Below are 13,200 nucleotides of genomic sequence, written 5' to 3' on the forward strand. Positions count from 1 at the left end.
ATTATTAGTCATCTGTATAGTTTGCCTAAACTAAATTCTGTATTCCATCTTAAACGTCTTAGTTTTTATATATATATATATATATATATATATTTTATATTATTTATATTTTTATATTTTTTATTTTTATTATTATGTGTCCCATTGTCTCATTTGTGTATGTGCACTGGATGTTCTATTTAAATTTAAATATTTATATTGTTGTTGTTTTTTTCTATTTAAATTTAAATAAGGCGGTTTTTACCTGCATGAACCTGAAATGTAGATGTACAGTCTGAATATATATAACTCACTTGAGCTTTGCTTTGTTGACTGACTTGTCACATAAAACACCTGAGATGGGAATATTATCAAATATCAGTCATAAAAAACATTTGAATAGAAAATACAGCACTTGGAACATTTGAATGCATGAGACATTTACATGAATGCTAACAAGTGTCATTTATTTGTTACATTTATTTACTGAATATAGACTATAGCTGCAAAAAAGAAAAAGACAGCTGCTTTTAGAGATTTAGTTCAGGTGTTTAAGTGTTTGAGAAGTCAATGTGTTCTAAACAATTATGAATATGCAAAATCAGTGAAGACTTAATACAATAGAAACAGTTATGAAGCACAAAAAAAACCGTAAAACAGCAAAAATTTAAAATGATATCATATACAAATATCAAAACAACAGAAGTTTTAATAATTGATAAAACTGCAACATACCATAAAACTTGCCCCATCTGAAATTTAAAATAGCTAACAAAGTTCAACCATTCGGTTTGAAATTTATATACATGAGCAACTGAGATTTTTCAAATGTGACAACTAGCCCCAGTCTCCTCCATTTGTGTCAGAAAGAGTTTAAAATGAGTGAGAGGAGCTATGGAGGTTTGATGAAGGGCAGTTTTCCAGTTCGTCTAAGATAAAGAAGAGCAGGTACAAAACCACCCAGCACAAAACAATACAAACTAAACAAGTTCATTACTGAAATATCTCCCTGTGTCAGAATATAGTTCAATCTTGAGATAATAAAAGGACCAAATAGGACTAGCGTAGTCACGGTCATTACTACAATGAGATGAAATGCTCTTCTCTTCATGTGGTTTTCCTCCTCTCTCTCTCTCCTTCTCTCTCCTGGTCCTGACTGCTTCAGAGCTCTGAGAACAGCCACAAGACAAAACAACTGGATGGAGAGGAAGAGTAGGAAATGCAGGAATGTAATCCATATAAACACGTTGAATGGCACTACAGTGATGAGCGCACAGAATCCAAGACCAGTTATCCAGACCACAGTGCAGCAGATCACTCTATATCTGAGAGGTTTGTACTTCAGAAAGGTTACAGGATGAACCACTGCCAGGTAATGCTCAACACAGATCAGACACTGAAACAGAGGACGGATGGTCACAATGTCTCCTGATAAAAATCTTAGCAGTAGAATCAAAAACAGTTGGTTTTGGAGACTTGGAATCATCAGCTCCGGCACATAAATCAAAGAATACAGAGAGAAAATGATCTCACAAACAGCGAGATTGAGGATGAAGAACTCTGATGCAACTCCTCTTCCCGATCCTGTGACGATGAGCCAGATAATATAGGAGTGTGCAGGAAGACCAAACAAGACATTGAAGATCAACACAGAAATCTTGAAAATGATCACTGGTGTGTTTTCATTTGCTGTGAGGTTGGTTGATTGGAACAACGTGCACGTGGGATCTTTGTAAAAGCAGTTCATCCCTGTATGTCTGTCTAAACATAATATTTCAATAAATATGTGTGGAAAAGGAAAAGTTTAAATCATTTTAAATCTTTACAAAACTAGATTCTCAACTGTTAAGCATGCTTCATTCTTTAAATTTAAAATAAAAATGTATTGCCATAAAACTTTTTTTTTTTTACCTTGACAAGTACATTTTCTGTCTTTCAGGTCCTATTTAATATAACACACTTTTTAAATACATTTGTAACTGATATAACTAAATATAATAATAATATTACTAAAAGCATGAGAATGAATACCTAAATATAATCTTACTTAGTTTCTTGAGGTCCAGTTGGTAAACAATCCAATGGGAAGCACAGTAAGTGAAGTACTACCTCTGTTGCACAGGGAATTTCATTGCACATCCCTCATATATATACACAAATAACTGCCATGAAACCCTGATATGCAAATGACCAAAAGAAAGAAAGAAAGAAAGAAAGAAAGAAAGAAAAGAAAATGATAATAAATCAATTATGCCATTTAAGGTACTATTTTTCTCATTCTGTTAAAAAATGGGAGGTTGTCCCCAGAAGCTGCTGCTGTTCACTGTCTTAGCTTTTCATGAAGCTCATGAAAAGAACAGGGAATTTAGAACAGAGCCATACCACCAAATGTAAAAATATGCTATTAAAAGCTGACTAAAAAGTTTGTCTATGGTATTTTTTGACTTAAGTGATCCTGACTGAACTAATTACTGCTTATTAATAGTTAGTGAGATAGTTGTTAACTAGCTTCCGCCGAAAGACCGCACGCAGAATGCGCAAGTCACCAAATGAGTAATCCTCTGACGCGATGTATGACGCAAGATGTAGGAGTATCGTAAGCTTAGACGCATCTCACGGTTCAAACAAATACGGCTAGGCAACAAACTCAAGCTCCTCTTTTAAAAGGACATTTCTCTTTAAAATTTCTCATTATAAACTTCTAATTCGTGACCGGTGTTTTGTTTTGCTCTCTCCTCTGCGGCTCCGCATGCACCATTGCGTCATCGCGTCAGGTCAAAGGTTGCTCTTCCGCCTAAATTGACATGCACAGTATGCGTATTTGTATTTAACTTATATTAAAATACTTTTTAAAACATGTTTCACTGCCCACTTATTGTGTAAAAAAAATCATTTTTTTTAGAAACCTTAGAAAGAATTCAACGGAAAAATACCCCATACAAATTAGATTTAAATTTACATTTTTAATATGAAATACATGAGTTATGAAATATATATCTCACCTTGACAAGTCAAATTCCAGTAATTCTTATGCTGCTTTCACACCGAACGCGTCTGGGGCGTCAAATTCGCGCCAGACGCGTCTAGTTGGACGCTTGAACATTTTGAAGTCAGACGCTTCAGACGCGCGTAAAATTCGCTCAATTCGCGCGTCTAAACAAAGTGTGTTCAGACGCGAATTCGCGTCATGGGAGGGGCTTTCATCTCTTTCTGCACAGATCCTCTGAATAAACACATCATCTCGTCAGCTGGAAACCTGTAGCGGCAATTTAACTCGGTTATGCCGGCCGACTTTTGCTAGCTAGAAGGTGGGCTATCAACGGCTAAAATCATGCAAAAAGTTTTACAACTAACCAGATTGTCCGATTTCTTCGCTTATTCTCTTCCAGGCAAGGTCCTTTTTATTCCTGTCTCGATAAAAATATAATGACACATCATAGAGCTCAAAGTGGCCACACACAGCGACATCTTTGTTCTGGTCTCCACCACTGATCACATCATAAACACGTTACTACCAAAGCAGAGTCCCTGATTGGTTAACGCGCCGCGAATTTACGCCAAAGTTCAGATTTTTCAACTCGGGCGTTTGGGCGTCAGACGCTCAATTCGCGCCGCGCCATTTACATTGACTTAACATGTAAATCAGACGCCCCAGACGCGTTCGGTGTGAACGCAGCATTAAGCAATCAGGTTAATAAAATGAATACTGCATTTTAAAACACTTTTTAAATCAACTGCTAAGATATAACAGATCTTTTACTGCAAAAACTTGAGAAGCAATGGTAAAATATCCCAACAGCAAGCACAGTATTTACTAATAAAATACTAGCTCTGCTGTTGTATCTCTCATATGTATATATTCACACACTGAATATTATGGCATGACATGCAAATCCTATGAAAAATGACAAAAAGACACATGATGCCATCTAAGGATCGCTAGTATGAAATAGGAGGGTGAGATTTTGAGTAAACAAACAGAGTCAAGAGAGTCAGTCAGAGAGATTTAATTTGCATTTCAACTATTTACAGCTTGAACACAGTGAAACAAAAGAACAAATCTGGAGTAATGCATAAAAACAACACAGGACTACAAAACCGAGACTACATGGACTAAAGTAAAAGAACTAAATAAGAGATAAAATAAGAACTAGAACTAACTAGAACTCTTTTTCATTTGTTAAGGGAAAAATATTCATATCATTAATAACAATAACAACAATAAAACTCATTATTATTATTCATCAGGATGAATAATGATTACATTTTAAGAAGCTTCAGCTCTGACAAAGAAGGGCAGTTTTCCAGCCCGGTGGAGATACAGAACAGGCTGCACAAAACCAGCTACTATAAAACATAAAATGCTAAAGGCCATATATATTGAAACATCTTGTGATAACAGGAGATAAAACAATGCTAAGAGAATAACCGGCCCATACATGATGACCATGGTCACGGTAATTATTAGAATAAGATGAAATGCTCTTCTCTTCATGTGGTTTTCCTCCTCTCTCTCTCTTCCTCTCTCTCCTGGTCCTGACTGCTTCAGAGCTCTGAGAACAGCCACACAGCAGAAGAGGTTTACAGATAAAAAGAGTAAAAACTGCAGTAATATACCACACCTATAAACACGAGAATATGTGACTGTAGTAAACATGGAAAACAAACAGGATCCGAGAGCCGTAAACCACAAAGCAGCAGAACAGAACAATTTGTATCTGAGAGGTTTGAACTTCAGAAAGGTTACAGGATGAACCACTGCCAGGTAACGCTCAACACACATCAGACACTGAAACAGAGGACGGCCAGTGATGGTAAGTCCCATTGCAAATGATAAAGATGCACTGATCTCTGTAAACCTTAACGCCAACAACGTGAGGAGAGAATTCACACAAATGATAATCTCAGAAACAGAAACTTGAAAGTATAGAAACTCTGATGCAATTCCTCTTCCTGTCACAATAAGCCACAGGACATAGGCATGCATAGGAGGCCCAAACAAGACACTGAAGCAAAGCACAAAAGTCTTGAAAATGTTCACTTGAAAGCTGTCATTTGAAGTAACGTTGAGATTCAGATTTGGGATGGAGGAGTTCTCCAATCCTGCCATCTTCTCAGTGTATCTCTATTCATTTCCAAAGAGAAACACAAACAAGTATAAACTCTATAACAAAAAAATGATAATAATATCAGTGATAGTCAGCCAAAATAATAAAACACACATGTAACAAATGTAAGAACAGACACAAGTTCATCACCTGTTGAGTGAATTCCCAGACTATCCAGATGAAGTCTCTGCCAGTGTTTTGTAGACTGATTTCACAGCTTTCACTGTATATGTGCTTAGCATGACACTGAACACGCAACATGCAAATATGAGGGATCAGAAATCATTGCATTAGATGACAAAATGGCATCTGCAAACCCTTATGGAAAGAAAATGTATTTTCAAATATTTATGATCAATATATTAAATTAAGTATATTGAAAAATATTCCGAATAATATATTGCATTAATGTATTACAATATATTGAATGCCACTTTTCATATATTGAAAAATATGTGACAATAAAGTTAGTGAAGTTATTGTCACCATTATGTTTAGTTTGTTTTTGTTCATGGACTTTTAGTTTGTAATTTTCTAGTTCCTGGTTTGCTTTGTCTTATTTTCCCGCCACTTTTGATTAGCCTACTGCTATTAGTTCATTCGGTTAAGCTATGCATGATTATTTATCTTGTTTGAGTTACTATTTATTAAGTTCTACCTACACAGTCATTCATGGTCCGGTCACGTCTGCGTTAATGTCTGTTTGTTCCCGCCTGTTTTTGAAATATTATTATTAAAGATTGTGTTGGTATTACTTATGGGTGCTTGTTGAAAACATGTAAAGTCTTATTGGTCAAACACAAATTAGCTGAGTTCAAAATACTCAGTTCTGATGCCGGTAGTTGCCTCAATTGTTTTGAGTTAAACCAAGGCAATATTTTTTTGACAATGAGTGGAAACAGATTGCTTTAAATTTTCCAAGCATGTTTTACTTAAAGTTGTAAGTTAATACAAAGACAAACAAAAGAGTCTTGGGACGTCGATAGACTGTTTCATTAATGTTTCAATAATCTTTGGTTGGGCTCTTCATCCTTCACTTTTTAATGTTAGCTTTTCTCTGGTTGCTATAAAGCACATTATACGGCAAGGAAAGCCAAGGAAAATTTTAGGGATGATCTGTTGTTTAAGAAAGCTATAAGAAACCTATGAATTAGGCTCCATGATGATGTCAAAATCAGAAAATCAACAGATTTTCCTCAGATTTTTCCTTGCCATAGCAAATGTGCCTTACAGACACATTTACAGCCACAAAAGAAAAACTAAAATTTAAAAGTGGAGGTGTTAAGAGCTCAACTAAAGCAAACACTGATCATCATAATGGTGACAAAATGATCCATCAATGTCCCAACACTCTTTTGTATGTCTTTGTATTAATAATTTACAACTTTGAGTAAACCATGCTTGACAAATCTAAGACAATTTCCATACATGGTTAAAAAAATATATTGCCTTGGTTTAACTATGAAAAACAGACAGTGGTCTATTGCAACACCTGGCCTGGAAAAATGACCATGTCAATTTGTTTTTATTTGAAAAACATACAAATTGCTGATAATACATAAACCATGACTAGTGTATTTTCATCTTTCGCATTTGAATTAAAACCTAAAATACAACAAATTTTCAGGGTAAATGTCCATTTCTACAGTGTATTGATACTTGAAGTCTTAGCTATTAACATTACTACTGTCACAAGGGAACCTGCCATTAAATGGCCTATTGTCAGCCTGCTGTAAAATTTAAACAGAAAAATGATTTTGAAGCAAGACAATTTATAAAAAAGAAGAAAAAAAATCTACTTCTACAGTAGAGGGCAGAAGTGATTTCTGGGGGGATATTTGTTTTTTATGAACATTCAAGTTCAATTAAACCATCAAAATATGAAGAAATATCATTTTATTATGAAAAAAGCATACATCAATCACAATATAATCAGTTATTAATATTTTGTTGGTTCTCTCTTGTTCATAAATTCTTTATGACAGCCTGGACAAAAATTATGTCTACACAATTTGGCATGTTTCATTGCGTTATAATAAATAAAACATTTGACTCCACTCACAACTATACGCAATATGCTTACAAAATCTTTAACAAATTTTTTATAATATTTGAATAAATGGCGAAGATGTCCGGACATCACTTTTGGCCACTGCCGTATGTCACTACGTTAGGGAGGTTTGAAGAAGGCCAGTTTCCCAACTCGCCGGAGATAAAGAAGAGCAGGTACAAAACCACCCAGCACAAAACAATACAAACTAAACAAGCTTAACTCTGGAGTATCTCGCTGTAACACAATATAGAAGAATCCTGCCATAATAAAAGGCACCGATACGATTAGCATAGTGACGGTCAGTATTACAATGAGATAAAGCGCTCTTCTCTTCATGTGGTTTTCCTCCTTTCTCTCTCTCCCTCTCTCTCCTGGTCCTGACTGCTTCAGAGCTCTGAGAACAGCCACAAGACAAAACAACTGGATGGAGAGGAAGAGGAGGAACTGCATGAGTGAAAACCACACGAAAATGAAATTTTGTGACAAAACAATGAATATGCAGAACACACAGGATCCAAGGTTGATTATCCAGGCCACGGTGCAGCAGATCACTCTATATCTGAGAGGTTTGAACTTCAGAAAGGTTACAGGATGAACCACTGCCAGGTAACGCTCAACACACATCAGACACTGAAACAGAGGACGACTGGTCACAATGTCTCCTGAGAGAAACTTTGCTAGAATCAAGAGCACTTGGCTTTGGAGAATTGGAAACAGCAAAGAGATCAAAGCAAACAGACAGAAAATGATCTCACAAACAGAGAGATTGAGGTTGAAGATCTCTGATGCAACTCCACTTCCTGTTCCTGTGATGATGAGCCATATTACATAGGAGTGTGTAGGAAGACCAAACAGGAGACTAAAGCTCAACAAACTAATCTCGAAAAAGTTCATTGTTAAGCTTTCATGTTCTGTGAGGTTAGTTGATGGGAACACCTCACATGCGGGATCCTCAGAAGAGCAGTTCATCTCTGTAGCTACTTCTCAATTTCAGTTAGTATCTCTCTGAAAAAGATAATGAAAGTTACCGTGATTTAAAGGATTTGTCCACTTTTAAATAAACTTTTCCTGATAATTTACTCACCCCCATGTCATCCAAGATGTCCATGTCTTTCTTTCTTCAGTCGAAAAGAAATAAAAGTTTTTGATGAAAACATTCCAGGATTTTTCTCCTTATAGTAGACTTGAATGGGCACCAAACGATTGAAGGTCCAAATTAGTTTCACTGCAGCTTCAAATTGTTCAACACGATCCCAGATGAGAAATAAGGGTCTTATCTAGTGAAACCATCGCTCATTTTCTGAAAAAAAATGAAAATTATATAAGTTTTAACCTTAGATGCTCATCTTGAACTAGCTCTCTTCTTCTTCTTCTCTATTAGAATTCCAGCAGTGTAGACACTGCTAAGTGTATTACTGCCCTCCACAGGTCAAAGTTTGAACTAATTATTATATACTATTGAACTAGCATATTGTATATAAACATTAGTTAAAACTTTGGCCTGTGGAGGGCAGTATTACGCTTAGCAGTGTCTATACTGCTGGAATTCAAATAGAGAAGAAGAAGAGAGCTAGTTCAAGATGAGCATTTCTGGTTAAAACTTATATAATTTTCAATTTTTTTCAGAAAATGAGCGATGGTTTCACTAGATAAGACCCTTATTTCTCATCTGGGATCGTGTAGAACAATCTGAAGCTGCAGTGAAACTAATTATGACCTTCAACCGTTTGGTGCCCATTCAAGTCTACTATAAGGAGAAAAATCCTGGAATGTTTTCATCAAAAACCTTAATTTCTTTTTGACTGAAGAAAGAAAGACATGGACATCTTGGATGACATGGGGTGAGTAAATTATCAGGAAAAGTTTATTTAAAAGTGAACTAATCCTTTAACTCTTGGCTGTATCTAAAGTAAATTAAATAAGTGTTATTTCATGAGGTGTTTTATAGCATGTAAATACCTTTCAAGTTGTAAGTAAAATAAAGATCTTTTTACTTCAAAAAATTACCTTTAATTCAGTGTTACTTGCCATGTCTTTGTAATTATTTGTGAAATTTAATAGCAATTCCTGAGTGAAAATTGTAAATCCTACATTTTTTTTTTCAGTCTATTCGGTGTTTAGGTATTTGTGATATTCTGATATCCTGCTTGAATACTTTGTTTATGAGTTTCCCACACATTCTATTGTTCAGTACTTACTAAATTAATGCACACCTAAATGATGCTCTGTTCTAATACATAATCATGGCCATTTTGTTTGCCTTAGCAAATACCATACAGTTTACAAAATACATTTTCACCTGTGTAAATGAAAACAATGTACTCTGATTTTAAATTACTTTAAATAAGTTTCACTGCCTGTAGCTTTACATAGAATTCGACTGAAAGTGATAACAGAAAAATTAATAAAAATAGTTTATTAAATATCTTTTTTTTTTTTTAAATACAAGTTATAAGAGACGATTATTACCTTGACAAGTAACGTTCCAGTCTTTCTCAAACGGGTCCCATTCAATATAGCACAGACAGCATGTGATTTCTAACACATTTTTTTTTTAACCAATTGCCAAGATATAACAAAATGAAGATATTACTGTTTCCTGGGGAGCAAATGGAAAATATTCCCAAATGAAGCACGGTATTCCTCAGTAAAGGACTAGCTCTGCTGTTGCATCATTTATACAGAATTTACATACTTTACATATTGAATAGTGCCAAAGAGGCCTCACATGCAAATGTATCAAACATAACTAAAAGACAGTTCAAATATTAAATTAGCATAAAATGGCAATTCTAAAAAGTGCAGAATGTTACCTTATAATAATGAACTAATAAAGAATTAAAGTTTCTTCTCACTTATTAGACCACATTAGAAATCTGGGATTTTATTTTAAACTGAAAATTAACATATTACATTCATATGCTTCATTTGTTTAGGGAAAACATTATTAATATTATTAACAATTATTACTACTATAATGTGCTAAATCATCTAGGAAAAAAATATCTGTTAAAAAAAAAAATTTATCTGTTATTACTACTACTTCTACAAACAATTTGGTAATTTAAAAAAAAAAAAAAAAACTATTTAATTACATTTGAGAAACAGCTCCAGCAAAGGAAGGGCAGTTTTCCAGCCTGGTGAACATACAGAACAGGCTGCACAAAACTAGCTACAGTGAAACATAAATAGCTTAAGGATATAAATATTGAATCTTGTGATGACAGAAGATAGAAAAATCCTGAGATAATAACAGGTGCAAACATTGTGACCAAAGTCACAGTAATTATTAGAATGAGATAAAACGCTCTTCTCTTCATTTGGTTTTTCTCCTTTCTCTCTTTCCCTGCTTTTCCTGGTCCAGGTTTCTTCAGAGCCCAGAGAACAGTTAAACAGCAAAAGAGGTTTACAGAAAGAAAGAGTAAACACTGCAGTAGCATTCCACACATATAAACCTTAACATGTTCGACTGCAGTAAACACACTAAACAAACAGGATCCGAGAGTCGTAAACCACACAGCAGCAGAGCAGATCACTCTATATCTGAGAGGTTTGAACTTCAGAAAGGTTACAGGATGAACCACTGCCAGGTAACGCTCAACACACATCAGACACTGAAACAGTGGACGCCCAGTGATGTGAAATCCTATTGTAAATGTTGAAAATGTAAAGATCTCTGGAAATATCATCACCAATAACCCAATAAAATAATTAACGTAAATAATTATCTCACAAACAGAAAGATTTAAGTTTAGAAACTCTGATGCAATTCGTCTTCCTGTCACAATAAGCCACAGGACGTAGGCGTGTGTTGGAGGCCCAAACAACATACTGAAGCAAGTCACACAACTCCTGAAAATGACCAACTCAAAGTTGACAAGTGAGGTAACGTTGAGATGTGGATTTAGATCAGGGATGGAGGAGTTCTCAAATCCAGCCATCTTCTTAATGTATCTCTATTCATTTCCAAAGAGAAAGGAAACAGGTAAGCTCTACAAAACATTGATAAGCCGAAAACAATATCTGACTCGCCCAGCCTCACTGGAAATATGTGCTTCTACTGGACCTACAGTTTTGCAAAACTCAGAAAATGATACAATTCACGGTTTCCAGTCGAAAACAGTAGTGGCAATAAATTGGCAACTTTTGTTCCTTTTCGCAAAAATAGCCCACTGTTAAAGGGTTAGTTCACCCAGAAATGAAAATTCTGTCATTTATTACTTACCCTCATGTCGTTTCACACCCGTAAGACCTTCGTTCATCATCGGAACACAAATTAAGATATTTTAGTTGAAATCCGATGGCTCCGTGAGGCCTCCATAAGGAGCAATGACATTTCCTCTCTCAAGATCCATAAAGGTACTAAAAACATATTTAAATCGGTTCATGTGAGTACAGTGGTTCAATATTAATATTATAAAGCGACAAGAATATTTTTGGTGCGCCCAAAAAAAAACTTATAAAGTGATGGCCAATTTCAAAACACTGCTTCAGGAAGATTCGGAGCATAATGAATCAGCCTATATCGAATCACGATTCAGATCGCGTGTCAAACTGCCAACGGCTGAAATCACGTGACTTTGGCGCTCCGAACAGCAGATTCAACACACTGCTTCAGGAAGCTTCGGAGCACAAATGAATCAGTGTTTTGAAATCGGCCATCACTATATAAGTCGACAAGTCGTTATTTTTATTTTTTTTGCGCTCCAAAAATATTCTTGTCGCTTTATAATATTAATATTGAACCACTGTAGCCTACTCACATGAACTGATTTAAAGGGATAGTTCACCCAAAAATGAAAATTTGATGTTTATCTGCTTACCCCAAGCGCATCCAAGATGTAGGTGACTTTGTTTCTTCAGTAGAACACAAATGATGATTTTTAACTGCAACCGTTGCAGTCTGTCAGTCAAATAATGGGGGTGAATGGGAACTCGAACAATAAAAGTCGAAAAAACTTGCATAGAAAAATCCAAATAAAACCCTGCGGCTCGTGACGACACATTGATGTCCTAAGACACGAAACGATCGGTTTGTGCGAGAAACCGAACAGTATTTATATCATTTTTTACCTCTAATACACCACTATGTCCAACTGCGTTCAGCATTCGCTTAGTGAGGTCTGATCGCGCTCTGACAATGGCAGTGATGTCTAGCACTCATTGAAGTATATGCACGAGACATCACTGCCGCTGTCAGAGCATGATCAGACCTCACTAAGCGAGTGCTGAACGCAGTTGGACATAGTGGTGTATTAGAGGTAAAAAATAATATAAATATTGTTCGGTTTCTCGCACAAACCGATCGTTTCGTGTCTTAGGACATCAATGTGTCGTCACGAGCCGCAGGGTTTAATTTGGATTTGTCTGTGCATGTTTTTTGGACTCTTATTGTTCGAGTTCCCATTCACCCCCATTATTTGACTGACAGATGGCAACGGTTAGAGTGAAAAAATCATCATTTGTGTTCTACTGAAGATACAAAGTCACCTACATCTTGGATTGTTGGGTAAGCAGATAATCATCAAATTTTCTAAACTATCCCTTTAAATATGTTTTTAGTACATTAATTGAGCTTGAGAGAGGAAATGTCATTGCTCCCTATGGAGGCCTCACTGAGCCATCGGATTTCAACTAAAATATCTTAATTTGTGTTCCGAAGATAAACGAAGCTCTTAAGGGTGGGGAACGGCATGAGGGTAAGTAATAAATGACAGAATTTTCATTTTTGGGTGAAATACCCTTTAAGACCTCAACATGCTATGATTAAACTATAGTTTTGCTAACGTAGTAAGTTTGCTCGGTAGCTCAACTGGTTCAGCACTGCCCTAGTAGCGAGTGCTTGTCATTTCAGCAAATGATACACCATCTTCACGTTTGGTTTTGCTAACAGTGACAAGTATATTTTCCAAACGCGATAGATCATTAGTATTTACGCATTGCCTAACTGCTCTATGTAGGGTACAAGCCCAGCTAACAACAACAAAAAAAATGTCCACAGAACGTCCGCCAGCGAACCTACTGCGGACTTAAACGGATGTCCCGTTTGTTGGGAGTAAG

This window comes from Megalobrama amblycephala, linkage group LG18, assembly GCF_018812025.1.
Source record: "Megalobrama amblycephala isolate DHTTF-2021 linkage group LG18, ASM1881202v1, whole genome shotgun sequence".
NCBI classification, from domain to species: domain Eukaryota; kingdom Metazoa; phylum Chordata; class Actinopteri; order Cypriniformes; family Xenocyprididae; genus Megalobrama; species Megalobrama amblycephala.